This window comes from Manis pentadactyla (genome assembly GCF_030020395.1).
Source record: "Manis pentadactyla isolate mManPen7 chromosome 15 unlocalized genomic scaffold, mManPen7.hap1 SUPER_15_unloc_1, whole genome shotgun sequence".
NCBI classification, from domain to species: domain Eukaryota; kingdom Metazoa; phylum Chordata; class Mammalia; order Pholidota; family Manidae; genus Manis; species Manis pentadactyla.
In genome coordinates this window covers 1,092,881-1,115,599 of record NW_026644588.1, presented here as the reverse complement: position 1 = coordinate 1,115,599, position 22,719 = coordinate 1,092,881, and the positions used below count along the sequence as shown (strand labels likewise).

General features: G+C 42.1%; 1 pseudogene; it reads right to left on the bottom strand.

The window, feature by feature from the left end:
- Positions 1–12,841, bottom strand: part of LOC118920340 (zinc finger protein interacting with ribonucleoprotein K-like) — a 122,058-nt pseudogene extending 109,217 nt beyond the window's left edge.
- Positions 12,842–22,719: the final 9,878 nt, after the last annotated feature.

Here is a 22,719-nt window from a genome sequence, read left to right as displayed (position 1 = left end):
GATCCACCAGACAGAAAATAAGTAAGGACACAGAGGCACTGAACAACACACTAGAACAGATGGACCTAATAGACATCTACAGAACTCTACATCCAAAAGCAACAGGATACACGTTCTTCTCAAGTGCACATGGAACATTCTCCAGAATAGACCACATACTAGGACACAAAAAGAGCCTCAGTAAATTCCAAAAGACTGAAATCCTACCAACCAACTTTTCAGACCACAAAGGCATTAAACTAGAAATAAACTGTTCAAAGAAAGCAAAAAGGCTCACAAACACATGGAGGCTAAACAACACGCTCCTAAATAATCAATGGATCAATGACCAAATCAAAATGGAGATCCAGCAATATATGGAAACAAATGACAACAACACAAAGCCCCAACTTCTGTGGGACGCAGCAAAAGCAGTCTTAAGAGGAAAGTATATAGCACTCCAGGCATATTTAAAAAAGGAAGAGCAATCCCAAATGAACGGTCTAATGTCACAACTATCAAAATTGGAAAAAGAAGAACAAATGAGGCCTAAGGTCAGCAGAAGGAGGGACATAATAAAGATCAGAGAAGAAATAAATAAAATTGAGAAGAATAAAACAATAGCAAAAATCAATGAAACCAAGAGCTGGTTCTTCGAGAAAATAAACAAAATAGATAAGCCTCTAGCCAGACTTATTAAGAGGAAAAGAGAGTCAACACAAATCAACAGTATCAGAAATGAGAAAGGAAAAATCACAACAGATCCCGCAGAAATACAAAGAATTATTAGAGAATACTATGAAAACCTATATGCTAACAAGCTGGGAAACCTAGGAGAAATGGACAACTTCCTAGAAAAATACAACCTTCCAAGACTGACCCAAAAAGAAACAGAAAATCTAAACAGACCAATTACCAGCAACGAAATTGAAGCGGTAATCAAAAAACTACCAAAGAACAAAACCCCCGGGCCAGATGGATTTACCTCGGAATTTTATCAGACATACAGGGAAGACATAATACCCATTCTCCTTAAAGTTTTTTAAAAAATAGAGGAGGAGGGGATACTCCCAAACTCATTCTATGAAGCTAACATCACCCTAATACCAAAACCAGGCAAAGACACCACCAAAAAAGAAAACTACAGACCAATATCCCTGATGAACGTAGACGCAAAAATACTCAACAAAATTTTAGCAAACCGAATTCAAAAATACATCAAAACCATCGTACACCATGACCAAGTGGGATTCATCCCAGGGATGCAAGGATGGCACAACATTCGAAAGTCCATCAATATCATCCACCACATCAACAAAAAGAAAGACAAAAACCACATTATCATCTCCATAGATGCTGAAAAAGCATTTGACAAAGTTCAACATCCATTCATGATAAAAACTCTCAGCAAAATGGGAATAGAGGGCAAGTACCTCAACATAATAAAGGCCATCTATGAAAAACCCTCAGCCAACATTATATTGAATAGCGAGAAGCTGAAAGCATTTCCTCTGAGATCGGGAACTAGACAGGGATGCCCACTCTCCCCACTGTTATTTAACATTGTACTAGAGGTCCTAGCCACGGAAATCAGACAAAACAAAAAAATACAAGGAATCCAGATTGGCAAAGAAGAAGTCAAACTGTCACTATTTGCAGATGACATGATACTGTACATAAAAAACCCTAAAGACTCCACACCAGAATTACTAGAACTGATATCGGAATACAGCAAAGTTGCAGGATACAAAATCAACACACAGAAATCTGTGGCTTTCCTATATACCAACAATGAACCAACAGAAAGAGAAATCAGGAAAACAACTCCATTCACAATTGCATCAAAAAAAATAAAATACATAGGAATAAACCTAACCAAAGAAGTGAAAGACTTATATTCTGAAAACTACAAGTCACTCTTAAAAGAAATTAAAGGGGACACTAACAGATGGAAACGCAACCCATGCTCATGGCTAGGAAGAATTAATATCGTCAAAATGGCCATCCTGCCCAAAGCAATATACAGATTTGATGCAATCCCTATGAAACTACCAGCAACATTCTTCAATGAACTGGAACAAATAATTCAAAAATTCATATGGAAACACCAAAGACCCCAAATAGTCAAAGCAATCCTGAGAAAGAAGAATAAAGTAGGGGGAATCTCACTCCCCAACTTCAAGCTCTATTATAAAGCCATAGTAATCAAGACAATTTGGTACTGGCACAAGAACAGAGCCACAGACCAATGGAACAGACTAGACAATCCAGACATTAACTCAGACATATATGGTCAATTAATATTTGATAAAGGAGCCATGGACATACAATGGCGAAATGACAGTCTCTTCAACAGATGGTGCTGGCAAAACTGGACAGCTACATGTAGGAGAATGAAACTGGACCATCGTCTAACCCCATATACAAAAGTAAACTCAAAATGGATCAAAGACCTGAATGTAAGTCACGAAACCATTAAACTCTTGGAAGAAAACATAGGCAAAAACCTCTTAGACATAAACATGAGTGACCTCTTCTTGAACATATCTCCCCGGGCAAGGAAAACAACAGCAAAAATGAACAAGTGGGACTATATTAAGCTGAAAAGCTTCTGTACAGCAAAAGACACCATCAATAGAACAAAAAGGAACCCTACAGTATGGGAGAATATCTTTGAAAATGACACATCCGATAAAGGCTTGACGTCCAGAATATATAAAGAGCTCACACACCTCAACAAACAAAAAACAAATAACCCAATTAAAAAATGGGCAAAGGAACTGAACATACGGTTCTCCAAAAAAGAAATACAGATGGCCAACAGACACATGAAAAGATGCTCCACATCGCTAATTATCAGAGAAATGCAAATTAAAACTACAATGAGGTATCACCTCACACCAGTAAGGATGGCTGCCATCCAAAAGACAAACAACAACAAATGTTGGCAAGGCTGTGGAGAAAGGGGAACCCTCCTACACTGCTGGTGGGAATGTAAACTTGTTCAACCATTGTGGAAAGCAGTATGGAGGTACATCAAAATGCTCAAAACACACTTACCATTTGACCCAGGAATTGCACTCCTAGGAATTTACCCTAAGAATGCAGCAATCAAGTATGAGAAAGACCAGTGCACCCCTATGTTTATCGCAGCACTATTTACAATAGCCAAGAATTGGAAGCAACCTAAATGTCCATCGATAGATGAATGGACAAAGAAGATGTGGTACATATACACAATGGAATACTACTCAGCCATAAGAAAAGGGCAAATCCAACCATTTGCAGCAACATGGATGGAGCTGGAGGGTATTTTGCTCAGTGAAACAAGCCAAGCAGAGAAAGAGAAATACCAAATGATTTCACTCATCTGTGGAATATAAGAACAAAGGAAAAACTGAAGGAACAAAACAGCAGCAGAATCACAGAACTCAAGAATGGACTAACAGGTACCAAAGGGAATGGGACTGGGGAGAATGGGTGGGTAGGGAGGGATAAGAGGGGGAGAAGTAGGGGGTATTAAGATTAGCATCCATAGCGGGGTGGGAGAAAGGGGAGGGCTGTACAACACAGGGAAGACAAGTAGTGATTCTACAACAGGTTGCTACGCTGATGGACAGTGACTGTAAAGGAGTATATAGGGGGGACCTGGTATACGGGAGAGCCTAGTAAACAAAGTATTCGTCATGTAAGTGTAGATTAATGATTAAAAAAAAAATGCAGTTCCTATGTGGTGACCTCTAATGAGTTCTACACAATGATATAAAGGACATATAAAAGTGTAGGCAAAGGGTCTGTTTGTGTTTATACAGAGGATCAAAGCCTAATTTGGCTACCCCGAAAATGAACTAAGATACGATATGAAAAAGAACTTCCAACATCAGCACTCTCGGGAAGACTCATGACAGAAGATGATCAGAAAAAAAAAAAAAAAAAAAAAAAAACTTCAACAAAGATCCACACACTGTCACAGGTGTAGATGCACTCATCCCACCAGTTCCTGGACTTGCCATGGGAAAGATGAAGGAGATATCTAAGCTGGCCTGTGCATGCAGTAAAACAAAAATTGGACTGGATCTATACTGTTGGAACTCAACCAAGAATTAGGAGAAGTGCAAACTGTAGCACTCCAAAATCTTACAACCACAGACTATTTATCGTTAAAAGAACATATGGGATATGAACAGTCCCCAGGAATGGGGTGTTCTAGTTTATCTGAATGTTTAAGTTCAGTCGGACAATATCCACCATATCATAGATAAGTTTTCACAAATGCCTAAGGTGCCTAACTGGTTTTCTTGGTTTCACTGGAGATGGCTGGTAATTACAGGTATGCTTTGGTTAGGTAACTATATTCCTATTATGTTAATGTGTGTGCACAATTTAATTAGTCGTTTAAAACCTATCCATGCTGAAGTTACTCTACAAGAAGATATGTCAAAGAAATAATCAATCTTCCCAGGTTTTCTTCTGCCTGCTACTTCTGTAGCTTTTCTTCTTCCTACCTAATCACAACCTTTAAATAGAACTCGTACCACATGTCGAATTTACCGAGTATCATAATTCTTCCAAGTGGTAAAGACACCTCAAGACAAATGCTGGGCATAGAAGCCACAGGGCATAAATATGCAAAGAAGTAAAAAGCTAACCTTTTCAAACGATAAGGCTTCTCTCTCACTTACCAACTTCACATTTCCCTGTATGGCCCCGGAAGATGACTGGTTAGCCAGAGACGGGTAAGATTCCTCAAGGGAGGAACAATCTAAGACAGGCACAGTCGCAGGGGGCCATCTGGTGAGAAAATGGGGAGCAGCAGAGGTGAGGCTTAGAACCTCCCCCCTCATGTTCTGAGAGGAATCTTCTGCATACATGGATGTTTATTGCCCTCGTCTAGTGCGGATTAACACATAGTCTACAGGCACACACCTGATCATCTACATTTGCTCTCTTACAACACTAAACTCTGTTTCCTACCTTTATCTCGTATCTACCTACCACTTCAGCATCTTATTAAAAATAATAATAATAGAGAAATGTGGTATCCACATATAAATCAGGTTTAAAAATCAAATGTGTATTCATATTTGAACTGACTGTTTATAGTTCATAATGCATTATTAACAAAACCGAAAGCTTCTGTGATGACTGCCCTTGTACTGTTCACCATGTAACTTATTCACTATGTAAGAATTTGTACTCCATGTAAGAATTTCTTCGTTATGCATCAGAAGATTGGAGACTGACGAAAATTGGGCTTGGGGTGGATTAATGATTGTGCATTGAGTATTGACCCCCCTATACAGAGATTTGTTGTGGTTAACAACTATTTGATCAATAAATATGAGAGATGCCCTCACTATATATATATATATATATATATATATATATAAACACACTTCCAATTGTAAAATAAATAAGTAACCGGGATGTAATGTATAGCATAAGGAATATAGTCAAAATATTGTAACAACTTGGTATGGTGATAACTGGTACCAAGAAATATCATGTATATAAATGTTGAGTCGCTGTGTTGTACACCTGAAACTAATGTAATGCAATGCTGTTGTCAACTACCCTTCAATAAAAAAAAAAAAGAGAGAGAAATTAAAGGGGACACTAACAGATGTAAACTCATCCCATGCTTGTGGCTAGGAAGAATTAATATCGTCAAAATGGCCATCCTGCCCAAAGCAATATACAGATTTGATGCAATCTCTATGAAACTACTGGCAACATTCTTCAATGAACTGGAACAAATAATTCGAAAATTCATATGGAAACACCAAACACCCCGAATAGCCAAAGCAATCCTGAGAAAGAAGAATAAAGTAGGGGGGATCTCACTCCCCAACTTCAAGCTCTACTATAAAGCCATAGTAATCAAGACAATTTGGTACTGGCACAAGAACAGAGCCACAGACCAATGGAACAGACTAGACAATCCAGACATTAACCCAGACGTATATGGTCAATTAATATTTGATAAAGGAGCCATGGACATACAATGGCGAAATGACAGTCTCTTCAACAGATGGTGCTGGCAAAACTGGACAGCTACATGTAGGAGAATGAAACTGGACCATTGTCTAACCCCATATACAAAAGTAAACTCAAAATGGATCAAAGACCTGAATGGAAGTCATGAAACCATTAAACTCTTGGAAGAAAACATAGGCAAAAACCTCTTAGACATAAACATGAGTGACCTCTTCTTGAACATATCTCCCCGGGCAAGGAAAACAAAAGCAAAAATGAACAACTCGGACTAGATTACGCTGAAAAGCTTCTGTACAGCAAAAGACACCATCAATATAACAAAAAGGAACCCTATAGTATGGGAGAATATATTTGAAAATGACACATCCGAAAAAGGCTTGACGTCCAGAATATATAAAGAGCTCAAACGCCTCCACAAACAAAAAACAAATAACCCAATTAAAAAATGGGCAGGGAAACTGAACAGACAGTTCTCCAAAACAGAAATACAGATGGCCAACAGACACATGAAAAGATGCTCCACATCGATAATTATCAGAGAAATGCAAATTAAAACTACAATGAGGTATCACCTCACACCAGTAAGGATGGCTGCCATCCAAAAGACAAACAACAACAAATGTCGGCGAGGCTGTGGAGAAAGGGGAACCCTCCTACACTGCTGGTGGGAATGTAAATTAGTTCAACCATTGTGGAAAGCAGTATGGAGGTACATCAAAATGCTCAAAACACACTTACCATTTGACCCAGGAATTGCACTCCTAGGAATTTACCCTAAGAATGCAGCAATCAAGTTTGAGAAAAACCAGTGCACCCCTATGTTTATCGCAGCACTATTTACAATAGCCAAGAATTGGAAGCAACCTAAATGTCCATCGATAGATGAATGGATAAAGAAGATGTGGTACATATACACAATGGAATACTATTCAGCCATTAGAAAAGGGCAAATCCTACCATTTGCAGCAACATGGATGGAGCTGGAGGGTATTATGCTCAGTGAAACAAGCCACGTGGAGAAAGAGAAATACCAAATGATTTCACTCATCTGTGGAATATAAGAACAAAGGAAAAACCGAAGGAACAAAACAGCAGCAGAATCACAGAACTCAAGAATGGACTAACAGGTACTAAAGGGAAAGGGACTGGGGAGGATGGGTGGGTAGGGAGGGATAAGGGGGTGGGGGGGAAGAAGGGGAGTATTAAGATCAGCATGCATGGGGGGTGGGAGAAAGGCGAAGGCTGAACAACACATAGAAGGCAAGTAGTGATTCTACAACATTTTGCTATGCTGATGGACAGTGACTGTAAAGGAGTTTTTAGGGGAAAGCTGGTATAGAGGAGAGCCTAGTAAACATAATATTCATCATGTAAGTGTAGATTAATGATACCAAAAAAAAAAAAAGGCAATTCCTGTGTGGTGACCTCCAATGAGTTCTACACAAGGGTATAAAGGGCATATAAAAGTGTAGGCAAAGGGCCTGTTTGTGTTTATACAGAGGATCAAAGCCTAATTTGGCTACCCCGAAAATGAACTAAGATACGATATGAAAAAGAACTTCCAACATCAGCACTCTCTGGAAGATTCATGCCAGAAGATGATCATCAAAAAACCTCAACAAAATCCACGCACTGCTACAGCTGTAGATGCCCTTATCCCAGCAGCTCCTGGACTTGCCAGGGGAATGAAGAAGGAGATATCTAAGCTGGCCTGTGCATACAGTAAAACAACAAATTTGACTGGATCTATACTGTTGGAACTTAACCAAGAATTAGGAGAAGTGCAAATTGTAGCGCTCCAAAATTTTACAACTACAGACTATTTACTGTTAAAAGAACATTTTGGATGTAAACAGTCCCCAGGAATGGGTTGTTTTAATTTGTCTGATTTCTCTCAGACTGTTCAAGTTCAGTTGGACAATATCCATCATATCATAGACAAGTTTTCACAAATGCCCAAGGTGCCTAACTGGTTTTCTTGGTTTCACTGGAGATGGCTGGTAATTACAGGTATGCTTTGGTTATGTAACTATATTCCTATTATGTTAATGTGTGTGCACAATTTAATTAGTAGTTTAAAACTTATCCATGCTAAAGTTACTCTACAAGAAGATATGTCAAACAAATAATCAATCTTCCCAGGTTTTCTTCCGCCTGCTACTTCTATAGCTTTTCTTCTTCCTACCTAATCACAACCTTTAAATAGAACTCGTACCACATGTCGAATTTACCGAGTATTATAATTCTTCCAAGTGGTAAAGATACCTCAAGACAAATGCTGGGCATAGAAGCCACAGGGCAAAAATATGCAAAGAAGTAAAAAGCTAACCGTTTCAAACAATAAGGCTTCTCTCTCACTTACCAACTTTACATTTCCCTGTATGGCCCCGGAAGATGACTGGTTAGCCAGAGATGGGTAAGATTCCTCAAGGGAGGAACAACCTAAGACAGGCATAGTCACAGGGGGGCCATAAGGTGAGAAATTGGGGATCAACAGAGGTGAGGCTTAGAACCTAACCCTCCCTGTTCTGAGAGAAATCTTCTGCATACGTTGATGTTTTATTGCCCTTGCCTAGCTTGGATTAGCACATAGTCTACAGGCACACACCTGATCATCTACATTTGCTCTCTTTCAACACTAAACTATGTTTTCTACCTTTATCTTGTATCTACCTATCACTTCAGCATTTTATTAAAAATAATAATAATAAAGAGAGAAATGTGGTATCCACATATAAATCAAGTATGAAAATCAAATGAGTATTCATATTTGAACTGACTGTTTATAGATCATAATGCATGAGCAAAACCAAAAGTTTCCATGATGACTGCCCTTGTACTGTTCACCATGTAACTTATTGACTATGTAAGAATTTGTTCTCCATGTAAGAACTTGTTCGCTATGCTTCAGAAGATTGGAGACTGACAAAAATTAGGCCTGGGGTGGATTAATGATTGTGCATTGAGCATTGACTCCCCTATACAGAATTTTATTGTTGTTAACAACCATTTGATCAATAAATATGAGAGATGCCCTCACAACAACAAAAAAAAATACACACTTCCAATTGTAAAATAAATAAGTAACCGGCATGTAATGTATAGCATAAGGAATAAAGTCAAAATATTGTAAAAACTTGGTATGGTGATAGCTGGTACCTAGAATTATCATGTATATAAATGTTGAATCACTGTGTTGTACACTTGAAACTAATGTAATTTAATACTCTGTGTCAACTACCCTTCAATGAAAAATAATTATCTACAAAAAAAAAGTGGAATAAACACGAATAAATGAATAAATACCTTTTAATATTTACTAAACAGCACCAATAGCCAAACTTCATAAACTTAATCATTGCCAAGGCTCAAATTATACCTGCGGATCCCACTTCCCGCACACTCTCCACCCCTACACTCTCAGGAAAGTGACTAAACATAGATCAGAGAAAATGGGTGTGCCTCGTTTGAACTATAAACTTTCCTCAATTTCCTAATTTCACGGCACCCTTTACCCAAAAATACCCATACTGGTCACAGAAGGTCTAATAGGATGAAAAGTAACTTTAAATTAACATTAAGTCTTTGACACACATTGACTTAATAAAATGGAACATCACAGACCCTCAAATTAAAATTGTTTCCATGACCTGATGTAAGTTAAAACAGGGCCTTCAAGGATTAAAACTTATTCTATAACATCTAATAAATACAGGGTGATGATCCTCACCTCTTCTTTGTTCTACAGCCCAATTGTGCCTGTTTTTACACTTGGAAAAATTAACTGGTGCCTTCTGGCCAGTTACTACAACCTTAATGCTGTGGTGCCATCCATTAGGAACCCATACCCATTATCCGTATTATTACAATTACTGACTCAATCCGGTTGGAACACAAGGTGCCACAGACCTGGACACAGTCATTCTGCCCGGGGGAAGGTAAACCAGGTGGGATGCGTCAGGCTAACAGCAACACTTCTGGGGCCCAGGACCTTCCCAGCATGTTTGGAGTGAGAGGACTCAGGGCTCTTTAAGGAGGTGAACACAGCTCAGTGCTGCCCCCACAGCACATACGCAAGGAGGTGAGGAAGACAGCAGAGCCCAGGGTCTCGCTATAGAAAGGGCAGAGTTGCTTTGGGAATTAAAGAATAGAAAGAGACCAGGTGCTGGAGTGAGGCGAGGACCTTACCCAGTGAGGCCATAAGTGCCAAGTTCTCCATCATCACATCACTGTACCTCTGGGCCTCAGCAAGGAGCCCCCACTCCTCCCAGGATAAGGAAACGGCCACATCCTCAAAGGTCACACAGCCCTACCAAGAAGGGGAAAGATCATTCCATGATCAACCTCTCTCCTAGTACCCCAAATTCATCTACCTGGACGTTCATCCCCTGCTCACCTTTCTTTCAATGTCTGCCCCTTAGAGGAAATACCATGCGCGAGGCCACAGAACACCTGCTCCTGCCTCGGGGTATCACGGCCACCGAGTGTCCCACAACAGTGGGCATGCGGACAAGGACACAACATCTCCACCCTGAGCCTGGCTTTAGGGCACACACTCCCTTGTCAGGAAATTCCCCGTAAGCTCCCCAGATCATGGTCTCCCAGACACAACCTACACGGGTTTGCCCTTTAACCCGAGGTCCTCCCGGTCACGGCTTAGTGCCTGAAGTGCACACTCTCTCCTCCTCACTCTGCACCACATCTCCTTGCTACTGTATCACTCCACAACCACTGCCCTCCTGCCCAAACCAGAGGCACAGTCCTGGTCTCCAAATATGTTGCCCAGCATATGGCAACCAGATGATGCCTGGCGGATTCAAACAGGATCCAGTCCTGCCTAGATGTCCAAAGCCTCCAGTTGCCAAGGGGATAAAACCTGCGTGGCAGGCCTCACTGCCCAGTTCTGCCCCAGCCGGCAGGAACCGCCTGGAGACCTGAGACCCCCTTGGCTCTCTTTCACGTGTGCCACACCTGCTGTCCCCCACCAGTGTCTTCCTGTCTCCATCTGATCACCATTCAAAGACCGGCCCCAGAGCTCCTCCACCTCAGGCCCAGGGACTCGCCCAGATGCTGACTTGTGCCTGTGCGAATGTACCAGCCTGACTAGAACACCCAACACACCTCAGAAGTCACGACAAAATCCTGGTGACTCCAAGATGTGAATAAGCACCAGTCTGGGCTTCAGTGTCATCTTGTCTCAATTACCCCTGGGTTTCACATTCCCCTCATGCTTTCCAGGGAAGCCTTGGACACCTGCCAGATCATCCGCTTTCCCACAACCTCCCGACAGCCACTTCTCTCCCTCGGCTGTGTTGGGGATGCCAACCACCCCTCTCAGGTGCCCAGGCAAGACACCCAGTCCCAGTCCACCCCTTTCCCTTGCTGGGCTGCTAATACTAATGTCATGATGACCAGAAGCCCCCTCTTAATATGACCAACAGTCACACCTGGTATAGATACTGGAATTCCCTGAAAAATCTCAGCCCTGCCTCCTACAAATAACACATTCTGTTTTCTATGCCTGGAACAATCTTACACTTAATTGTATTGGTTGCCAGCAATAGGAATCATATACACTCCAGCCTGGATTTCCAACCCTGGGTTTAGGTTTCTACAGACTCCAGGCTCATGGACTGCAAGAGTGACAGTCAGAGAGTCCCTAAACACAATCTCAGAGAGAAAGGGTGGGGCCAGGCCCACTGAGGGCCTGGTAAATATCCTCCACTCACCTGTGTACAGTCCATAAGTGTCGCTGTAGTCATGGGAATCTGTGGAAAGACGGAGGTCATTAGAGGGACGGAACATGGCCGGGCTTTACAGGCTCAGGCCTCCCTGACCAGCCCTGGAGCCAGGTGACCTGGGATGGCAGCATTATTTCTGAACCTCGGTTCTCTGCTGAGTCTTACAGCTGTGTGGCCCCGAACAAGGACTCAACCTCCCTTCGCCTCAGTGATATCACCCCCTTTCCAGTCTGTCCCAACTATGAGCAACTTTTGGAAAACTTTGAAGCCTAACTCAGGTCATGCACCCCTTCTTTTCACAACCCTCGGTGGCTCCCGATGTCCTGAGAATGAAGTTAAAACCTTAATAGCCTCGCCTTGCTATTCCAGAGGCAGTTGCTCCGGGCCGGTCGCTCCTCTGACTTCCCAAACTGTCCTTCTACCTGCAACACTTCCGCTCCTCGTCACAACGCCTTTCAGATACGGGGGGCCCACCCCTGGCCGCCCCGCTGCTCTGGACACTGGGATCGGGGCTGGATACACGTCAGCAGGCGCCCCGCCCTCGGGGCCTTAGGGTCTGGGCAGGGTAAACGGGGTAAGGGCGCCGAGGGCCCGGAGGAGGAGCCTCACCAGAGCCTGTCCCTCAGCCGGACGCCGCCGTCGGACTCTGTGGGCGCGGCGGGCACCCAAGTGCCTGCTGCACGTGACGAGACCCGGGCACGCTCCCTACCCGCCGCCGCTGACGCTCAGACCGGCCGCTATGCGGTGGGACGACCCCTCCCCGATCGCCTCCCAGCCGTCGTCACATCGAGCCCGACGCCGCGTTCATCTCGTACTCGTTCCGCGACAGGGCGCAGAGCCTCCATGACCACAGTCTCTGGCGCGGTGAGTCCCTCCCGCCCCTCTGGTCCGAACGCCCAATCGCCCTGTCGTGGGTGCCTATTGGACTCTACCTCTGCCCTTTGCATTATGGGTAACGTAGTTCCCAGCCTTCTCCGCGGGGCGCCCATTTGCCAGGATGCCGGAGTCCAGAGGCTGTCCCGCAGGTGTGCGGTAAGGTGTCGGCGCCGGGGCACTCCAGCCCCGGGACTCAGGCCGGCAGCCCCGCCGCACACGGGGACCCTCCGGCGGCACCGAGCCCTGGGGTGTCCGCGGGCGGTGGGCCGGGCGGGCCGGTCTGTGGTGGGGGCGGAGCTGGCCCTCGGGGCGCCCTTGGTCCCGGCGGGGGGCGCCCCTGGGAGCCGGGGAGAGAGGCGTGGCTCGGCGCCTCGCCGAGGGAGGGCAGCGCCGGCTCGGGGACCATGGCTGGGGATTCAGCCCCGCGGCGCGGCCATGGAGGCCCGGTCGAGGTGCCGCCGCACCCGGAACCCAGGGGCCTCCGTGCCCAGAGCGTCCGCCTCCCTCCCCGCGGCGCCCAGACCGCCCTGTCCCCCATCACTCGTGGCCGCGGATCTCAGAGGCTCTGCTGCCCCGAAGCCAGTCTTTAAAGTAGAAAGAAAAGCATTTAAAGCCGAGGCAACCCCTTCCAGAGGGAGAATTACTTGAGTTCGGGAAATTATCGTTCCCCCGCGGCCCTGCGAGCACCCCCCTCCTCCCCCTCACTGTCCTTGTCGTCCGAGCGGATGGCCCGCTCTGCTGCTCCAGGCCGGGGGCTGGCGCGCACCTCGAAGCCTTTGCCTTCGTGCTTCTCAGCGTTCAGCCCCCTTGTGCTCATTTGCAGGGATGCTCGCGTCTCTCGCCTTTGCTTACTTGCCAGACGAGGAAAATACTTTTCCTAACTTGATTGTGACCATAAGACTGTTCTCCGCAGGAAATTTAATCGTTTCTCTCATCTGTTAATATTTAACAGACTAATAATTTTCAGTCTTGATATAAGTTTATTATTCTATGTAAAATTGAGTAGTTAGGTCCTGGAAATCACAATCCTAGTAGGAATGTGTTGAATATGTACGTGTTTATGGAAAGAATACATTGTTTTAGCTACATCAGTGGAAAAGTTCACGACATTTTGAAATAGCTTTGAGTTTCGGAATCTGGGGAAAACTGTCAGTTTGGGTATTTTTGGTGTGACTCTGTGTGTATATATATATGTATATGAGTAAAATTTTATGTAATATTGTATTTGTCATTTTTATAATTTTCAAGTGTACAATTCAGTAGCATTAGGTAAATCTGCAATGTTGTACATCTACCCCCACTATCTATTTGCAAAACTAATTAGGAACGCAAACATAAACTGTGTAATCATTAGTCAGTAACTCCCCATGTGCCCCTCACTCCAGCCCCTAGCAGCTTCTGACCTACTGCCTGTCTTTATGCGTTTGCTGATTCTAGCTATTTCTTTCTTTATTTATTTTTTTTAAATAAGTATTTTTTATTGAAGGGTAGTTGACGCACAGTATTACATTACATTAGTTTCAAGTGTACAACACAGTGGTAGAACATTTATATACATAATTCTAGGTTCCAGCTATCACCCTACCAAGCTGTTACAATATCTTGACTATATTCCTTATGCTATACATTACATCCCAGTTACTTATTTATTTTACATTGGAAGTCTGTCCTATTTTTTTTTTTTTTTTTTTTTAGAAGAGCAAGGTACAGGCTTTTATTTAGAGATACAGTGAAAGGACAGAGCTCCCAGCTCACGCCAGGAGGGGACAAGAGAGTCCGTGTTTGGCTCATTGTCTAGGGGTTTTATGCACAGTTGAGAATTTTAAGGAATAAGGATAAAGGGTTAGGGGTGCAGACTTGTAAGACTGATGCGCTGCCCCCAAGGTGGGCTGGGTTGTTGTCTGTTTGCTTGGATTGTTTATAGTTGAGATTGCTTACCAAAGTAGTCTTTTGCTTAGGTTGCAGATTACTTGATTACAATTAGAGAAGGGAAAACAGCACATAGTTACAATTAAAATTAACTGGGCCTTTTAGCAGGATAAGGTAAATTTTACATTGTCATGATGTAATTGATACAATAAAGTGATGGTTTATGCTGAGATAGTTCTTTCTGCAGAACACTCAAACGTTCCAGACCAAGTTGCTCCTGGCCTTTTGAGCTTTAAGTGATTTCACTGAATAATGTCTATATTCCTAGTCATGTATACAAATCTTTACCCTAGAGAATTAGTGTGACTCTGACTTTGCATAATGCTTAAGTTTTTTTTTTTTTTTAAATAATTATTTTTTATTGAAAGGTAGTTGACACACAGTATTACATTACATGAGTTTCAAGTGTACAACACAGTGGTAGAACATTTATATACATAATTCTAGGTTCCAGCTATCACCCTACCAAGCTGTTACAATATCTTGACTATATTCCTTATGCTATACATTACATCCCGGTTACTAATTTATTTTACCATTGGAAGTCTGTCCTTTTTTTGTTTTTTTGTTTTTTTGTTTTTTTTTTGTGAGGGCATCTCTCATATTTATTGATCAAATGGTTGTTAACGACAATAAAATTCTGTATAGGGGAGTCAATGCTCAATGCACAATCATTATTCCACCCCAAGCCTAATTTTTGTCAGTCTCCAATCTTCTGAGGCATAACAAACAAGTTTTTACATGTAGAACAAATTCTTACATAATGAATAAGTTACATAGTGAACAGTACAAGGGCAGTCATCACAGAAACTTTCGGTTTTGCTCATGCATTATGAACTCTAAACAGTCAGTTCAAATATGAATACTCATTTGGTTTTTATACTTGATTTATATGTGGATACCACATTTCTCTCTTTATTATTATTATTTTTAATAAAATGCTGAAGTGGTAGGTAGATACAAGATAAAGGTAGAAAACATAGTTTAGTGTTGTAAGAGAGCACATGTAGATGATCAGGTGTGTGCCTGTAGACTATGTGTTAATCCAAGCTAGACCAGGGCAATAAAACATCCACGTATGCAGAAGATTTCTCTCAGAACGGGGGGGTGAGGTTCTAAGCCTCACCTCTGTTGATCCCCAATTTCTCACCTGATGGCCCCCCTGCGACTGTGCCTGTCTTAGGTTGTTCCTCCCTTGAGGAATCTTACCCGTCTCTGGCTAACCAGTCATCTTCCGGGGCCATACAGGGAAATGTGAAGTTGGTAAGGGAGAGAGAAGCCTTATTGTTTGAAAAAGTTAACTTTTTACTTCTTTGCATATTTATGCCCTGTGGCTTCTATGCCCAGCATTTGTCTTGAGGTATCTTTACCACTTGGAGGAGTTATGATGCTCGGTAAATTTGATATGAGGCACGAATTCTATTTAAGGGTTGTAATTAGGAAGGAAGAAGAAAAGCTATAGAAGTAACAGGCGGAAGAAAACATGGGAAGATTGATTATTTCTTTGACAAATCTTCTTGTAGAGTAACTTCAGCATATATAGGTTTTAAGCTACTACTTAAATTGCGCACACACATTAACATAATAGGAGTATAGTTACATAACCAAAGCATATCTGTAATTACCAGCCATCTCCAGTGAAACCAAGAAAACCATTAAGGCACCTTAGGCATTTGTGAAAACTTATCTATGATATGGTGGATATTGTCCAACTGAACTTGAACAGTCTGAGAGAAATCAGACAAATTAACCCATTCCTGGGGACTGTTCACATGCCATATGTTCTTTTAACAGTAAATAGTCTGTAGTTGTAAGAGTTTGGAGCGCTACAATTTGCACTTCTCCTAATTCTTGGTTGAGTTCCAACAGTATAGATCCAGTCAAATTTGTTGTTTTACTGTATGCACAGGCCAGCTTAGATACCTCCTTCCTCATTCCCATGGCAAGTCCAGGAACTGGTGGGATGAGTGCATCTACAGCTGTAGCAGTGCGTGGATCTTTGTTGGGGTTTCTTGATGATCATCTTCTGGCATGAGTCTTCCAGAGAGTGCAGATGTTGGAAGTTCTCTTTCATATCGTATCTTAGTTCAATTTTGGGGTAGCCCAATTAGGCTTTGATCCTCTGTATAAACACAAACAGACCATTTGCCTACACTTTTATATGCCCTTTATACCCTTGTGTAGAACTCGTTGGAGGTTACCACACAGGAACTGCCCTTTTTTTTTTTTTTTGCTTTGTTTTTGGTGTCAATAATCTACACTTACGTGACGAATATTATGTTCACTAGGCTCTCCCGTATACCAGGTCCCCCCTATAAACCCCTTTACAGTCACTGTCCATCAGCATAGCAAAATGTTGTAGAATCACTACTTGCCTTCTCTGTGTTGTACAGCCCTCCCTTTTCTCCTACTCCCCCATGCATGTTAATCTTAATACCCCCCTACTTCTCCCCCCCTTATCCCTCCCTACCCACCCATCCTCCCCAGTCCCTTTCCCTTTGGTACCTGTTAGTCCATTGTTGAGTTCTGTGATTCTGGTGCTGTTTTGTTCCTTCAGTTTTTCCTTTGTTCTTATATTCCACAGATAAGTGAAATCATTTGGTATTTCTCTTTCTCCACTTGGCTTGTTTCACTGAGCATAATACCCTCCAGCTCCATCCATGTTGCTGCAAATGATTGGATTTGCCCTTTTCTTATGGCTGAGTAGTATTCCATTGTGTATATGTACCACATCTTCTTTATCCATTCATCTATTGATGGACATTTAGGTTGCTTCCAATTCTTGGCTATTGTAAATAGTGCTGCAATAAACATAGGGGTGCATCTGTCTTTCTCAAACTTGATTGCTGCGTTCTTAGGGTAAATTCCTAGGAGTGGAATTCCTGGGTCAAATGGTAAGTCTGTTTTGAGCATTTTGATATACCTCCATACTGCTTTCCACAATGGTTGAACTAACTTACATTCCCACCAGCAGTGTAGGAGGGTTCCCCTTTCACCACAGCCTCGCCAACATTTGTTGTTGTTTGTCTTTTGGATGGCAGCCATCCTTACTGGTGTGAGGTGATACCTCATTGTAGTTTTAATTTGCATTTCTCTGATAATTAGCGATGTGGAGAATCTTTTCATGTGTCTGTTGGCCATCTGTATTTCTTTTTTGGAGAACTGTTCAGTTCCTCTGCCCATTTTTTAATTGGGTTATTTGTTTTTTGTTTGTTGAGGCGTGTGAGCTCCTTATATATTCTGGACGTCAAGCCTTTATCGGATGTGTCATTTTCAAATATATTCTCCCATACTGTAGGGATCCTTCTTGTTCTATTGATGGTGTCTTTTGCTGTACAGAAGCTTTTCAGCTTAATATAGTCCCACTTACTCATTTTTGCTGTTGTTTTCCTTGCCCGGGGAGATATGTTCAAGAAGAGGTCACTCATGTTTATGTCTAAGAGGTTTTCGCCTATGTTTTCTTCCAAGAGTTTAATGGTTTCATGGCTTACATTCAGGTCTTTGATCCATTTTGAGTTTACTTTTGTATATGGATTTAGACAATGGTCCAGTTTCATTCTCCTACATGTAGCTGTCCAGTTTTGCCAGCACCACCTGTTGAAGAGACTGTCATTTCGCCATTGTATGTCCATGGCTCCTTTATCAAATATTAATTGACCATATATGTCTGGGTTAATGTCTGGATTCTCTAGTCTGTTCCATTGGTCTGTGGCTCTGCTCTTGTGCCAGTACCAAATTGTCTTGATGACTATGGCTTTATAGTAGAGCTTGAAGTTGGGGAGTGAGATCCCCACTACTTTATTCTTCTTTCTCAGGATTGCTTTGGCTATTCGGGGTCTTTGGTGTTTCCATATGAATTTTTGAATTATTTGTTCCAGTTCATTGAAGAATGTTGCTGGTAGTTTCATAGGGATTGCATCAAATCTGTATATTGCTTTGGGCAGGATGGCCATTTTAACGATATTAATTCTTCCTAGCCACGAGCATGGGATGAGTTTCCATCTTTTAGTGTCCCCTTTAATTTCTCTTAAGAGTGACTTGTAGTTTTCAGAGTATAAGTCTTTCACTTCTTTGGTTAGGTTTATTCCTAGGTATTTTATTTTTTTTGATGCAATTGTGAATGGAGTTGTTTTCCTGATTTCTCTTTCTGTTCGTTCATTGTTAGTATATAGGAAAGCCACAGATTTCTGTGTGTTGATTTTGTATCCTGCAACTTTGCTGTATTCCGATATCAGTTCTAGTAGTTTTGGGGTGGAGTCTTTAGGGTTTTTTATGTACAGTATCATGTCATCTGCAAATAGTGACAGTTTAACTTCTTCTTTACCAATCTGGATTCCTTGTATTTCTTTATTTTGTCTGATTGCCGTGGCTAGGACCTCCAGTACTATGTTAAATAACAGTGGAGAGAGTGGGCATCCCTGTCTAGTTCCCAATCTCAGCGGAAATGCTTTCAGCTTCTCGCTGTTCAATATAATGTTGGCTGTGGGTTTATCATAGATGGCCTTTATTATGTTGAGGTACTTGCCCTCTATTCCCATTTTGCTGAGAGTTTTTAACATGAATGGATGTTGAACTTTGTCAAATGCTTTTTCAGCATCTATGGAGATGATCATGTGGTTTTTGTCTTTCTTTTTGTTGATGTGGTGGATGATGTTGATGGACTTTCGAATGTTGTACCATCCTTGCATCCCTGGGATGAATCCCACTTGGTCATGGTGTATGATCCTTTTCATGTATTTTTGAATTCGGTTTGCTAATATTTTGTTGAGTATTTTTGCATCTACGTTCATCAGGGATATTGGTCTGTAGTTTTCTTTTTTGGTGGGGTCTTTGCCTGGTTTTGGTATTAGGGTGATGTTAGCTTCATAGAATGAGTTTGGGAGTATCCCCTCCTCCTCTATTTTTTGGAAAACTTTAAGGAGAATGGGTATTATGTCTTCCCTGTATGTCTGATAAAATTCCAAGGTAAATCCATCTGTCCCAGGGTTTTTGTTCTTTTGTAGTTTTTTGATTACCGCTTCAATTTCGTTGCTGGTAATTGGTCTGTTTAGATTTTCTGTTTCTTCCTGGGTCAATCTTGGAAGGTTATATTTTTCTAGGAAGTTGTCCATTTCTCCTAGGTTTCCCAGCTTGTTAGCATATAGGTTTTCATAGTATTCTCCAATAATTCTTTGCATTTCCGTGGGGTCCGTCGTGATTTTTCCTTTCTCGTTTCGGATACTGTTGATTTGTGTTGACTCTCTTTTCTTCTTAATAAGTCTGGCTAGAGGCTTATCTATTTTGTTTATTTTCTTGAAGAACCAGCTCTTGGTTTCATTGATTTTTGCTATTGTTTTATTCTTCTCAATTTTATTTATTTCTTCTCTGATCTTTGTTATGTCCCTCCTTCTGCTGACCTTAGGCCTCATCTGTTCTTCTTTTTCGAATTTCGATAATTGTGACATTAGACCATTCATTTGGGATTGCTATTCCTTTTTTAAATATGCTTGGATTGCTATATACTTTCCTCTTAAGACTGCTTTTGCTGTGTCCCACAGAAGTTGGGGCTTAGTGTTGTTGTTGTCATTTGTTTCCATATATTGCTGGATCTCCATTTTGATTTGGTCATTGATCCATTGATTATTTAGGAGCGTGTTGTTAAGCCTCCATGTGTTTGTGAGCCTCTTTGCTTTCTTTGTACAGTTTATTTTTAGTTTTATGCCTTTGTGGTCTGAAAAGTTGGTTGGTAGGATTTCAATCTTTTGGAATTTTCTGAGGCTCTTTTTGTGGCCTAGTATGTGGTCTATTCTGGAGAATGTTCCATGCGCGCGCGCACTTTAGAAGAATGTATATCCTGCTGCTTTTGGATGTAGAGTTCTATAGATGTCTATTAGGTCCATCTGCTCTACTGTGTTGTTCAGTGCTTCCGTGTCCTTACTTATTTTCTGCCCAGTGGATCTATCCTTTGGGGTGAGTGGTGTGTTGAAGTCTCCTAGAATGAATGCATTGCAGTCTATATCCCCCTTTAGTTCTGTCAGTATTTGTTTCACATATGCTGGTGCTTCTCTGTTGGGTGCATATATATTTAGAATGGTTATATCCTCTTGTTTGACTGAGCCCTTTATCATTATGTAGTGTCCTTCTTTATCTCTTGTTACTTTCTTTGTTTTGAAGTCTATTTTGTCTGATATTAGTACTGCAACCCCTGCTTTCTTCTCACTGTTGTTTGCTTGAAATATGTTTTTCCATCCCTTGACTTTTAGTCTGTACATGTCTTTGGGTTTGAGGTGAGTTTCTTGTAAGCAGCATATAGATGGGTCTTGCTTTTTTATCCATTTTGTTACTCTGTGTCTTTTGATTGGTGCATTCAACCCATTAACATTTAGGGTAACTATTGAAAGATATGTACTTATTGCCATTGCAGGCTTTAAATTCGTGGTTTCCAAAGGTTCAAGGTTAGCCTCTTTAGTATCTTACTGCCTAACTTAGCTCGCTTATTGAGCTGTTATATACACTGTCTGGAGATTCTTTTCTTCTCTCCCTTCTTGTTCCTCCTCCTCGATTCTTCATATGTTGGGTGTTTTGTGCTGTGCTGTTTCTAGGAGTGCTCCCATCTAGAGCAGTCCCTGTAAGATGTTCTGTAGAGGTGGTTTGTGGAAAGCAAATTCCCTCAGCTTTTGTTTGTCTGGGAATTGTTTAATCCCACCGTCATATTTGAATGATAGTCGTGCTGGATACAGTATCCTTGGTTCAAGGTCCTTCTGTTTCATTGTATTAAATATATCATGCCATTCTCTTCTGGCCTGTAGGGTTTCTGTTGAGAAATCTGACGTTAGCCTGCTGGATTTCCCTTTATAGGTGACCTTTTTCTCTCTAGCTGCCTTTAACACTCTTTCCTTGTCCTTGATCTTTGCCATTTTAATTATTATGTGTCTTGGTGTTGTCCTTCTTGGATCCTTTCTGTTGGGGGTTCTGTTTATTTCCGTGGTCTGTTCAATTACTTCCTCCCACAGTGTGGGGAAGTTTTCAGCAATTATTTCTTCTAAGATACTTTCCATCTCTTTTCCTCTCTCTTCTTCTTCTGGGACCCCTATAATACGGATATTGTTCCTTTTGGATTGGTCACACAGTTCTCTTAATATTGTTTCATTCCTGGAGATCCTTTTGTCTCTCTCTATGTCAGCTTCTATGCGTTCCTGTTCTCTGATTTCAATTCCATCAATGGCCTCTTGCATTCTATCCATTCTGCTTATAAACCCTTCCAGAGTTTGTTTCATTTCTGCGATCTCCTTTCTGGCATCTCTGATCTCCTTCCGGACTTCATCCCATTTCTCTTGCGTATTTCTCTGCATCTCTGTCAGCATGTTTATGATTCTTATTTTGAATTCTTTTTCAGGGAGACTGGTTAGGTCTGTCTCCTTCTCTGGTGTTGTCTCTGTGATCTTTGTCTGCCTGTAGCTTTGCCTTTTCATGGTGATAGGAATCGTCTGCAGAACTGGGACGAGTGACGGCTGGAAGGCCTTCCTTTCTTGTTGGTTTGTGGCCCTCCTCTCCTGGGATAACAGCGACCTCTAGTGGCTTGTGCTGCGCAGCTGCGCGCAGACAGGGTTTCTGCTTCCTGCCTGGCTGCTATGGAGTTAATCTCCGCTGTTGCTGTGGGCATGGCCTTGCTCGGGCAGCTACTCCAAAATGGTGGAGTCGCGTTGGAGCAGGAGCTGCTGGGAGGCTATTTATCTCCGTAAGGGGCCTGCCTGCTCCCTGCAGCCCAGGGGTTAGGGTGCCCAGAGATCCCGGATTCCCTACCTGTGGGTTAAGTGACCCGCCCTGCCCCTTTAAGACTTCCAAAAAGCACCCGCCAGAACAAAACAACGCCCACCAAAAAAAAAGAAAAAAAATTTTTTTAATTAAAAAAAAAAAAAGTTTTTAATTAAAAAAAAAGGTGGTCGTTCGTTTTTCTTTATTCTCCGGTGCCAGCCTCAGGCCTCTGCTCACCGGTCGGTCTTTCTGCCCTGTTTCCCTAGTATTGGGGTCCCTATCCCTTTAAAACTCCCAAAAAGCGCTCGCCAAAACAAAACAGCAAAAAAGCAAAAAAAAATGGTCGCGCGCTTTTCTTATGTCCTCTGTCGCCCAGCCTCCAGTGCCTGCTCACTGTTCTTGCTGCCCTGTTTTCCTAGTATCGAGCGCCCTGCACTCTGGCCCGGATGGCTGGGGCTGGGTG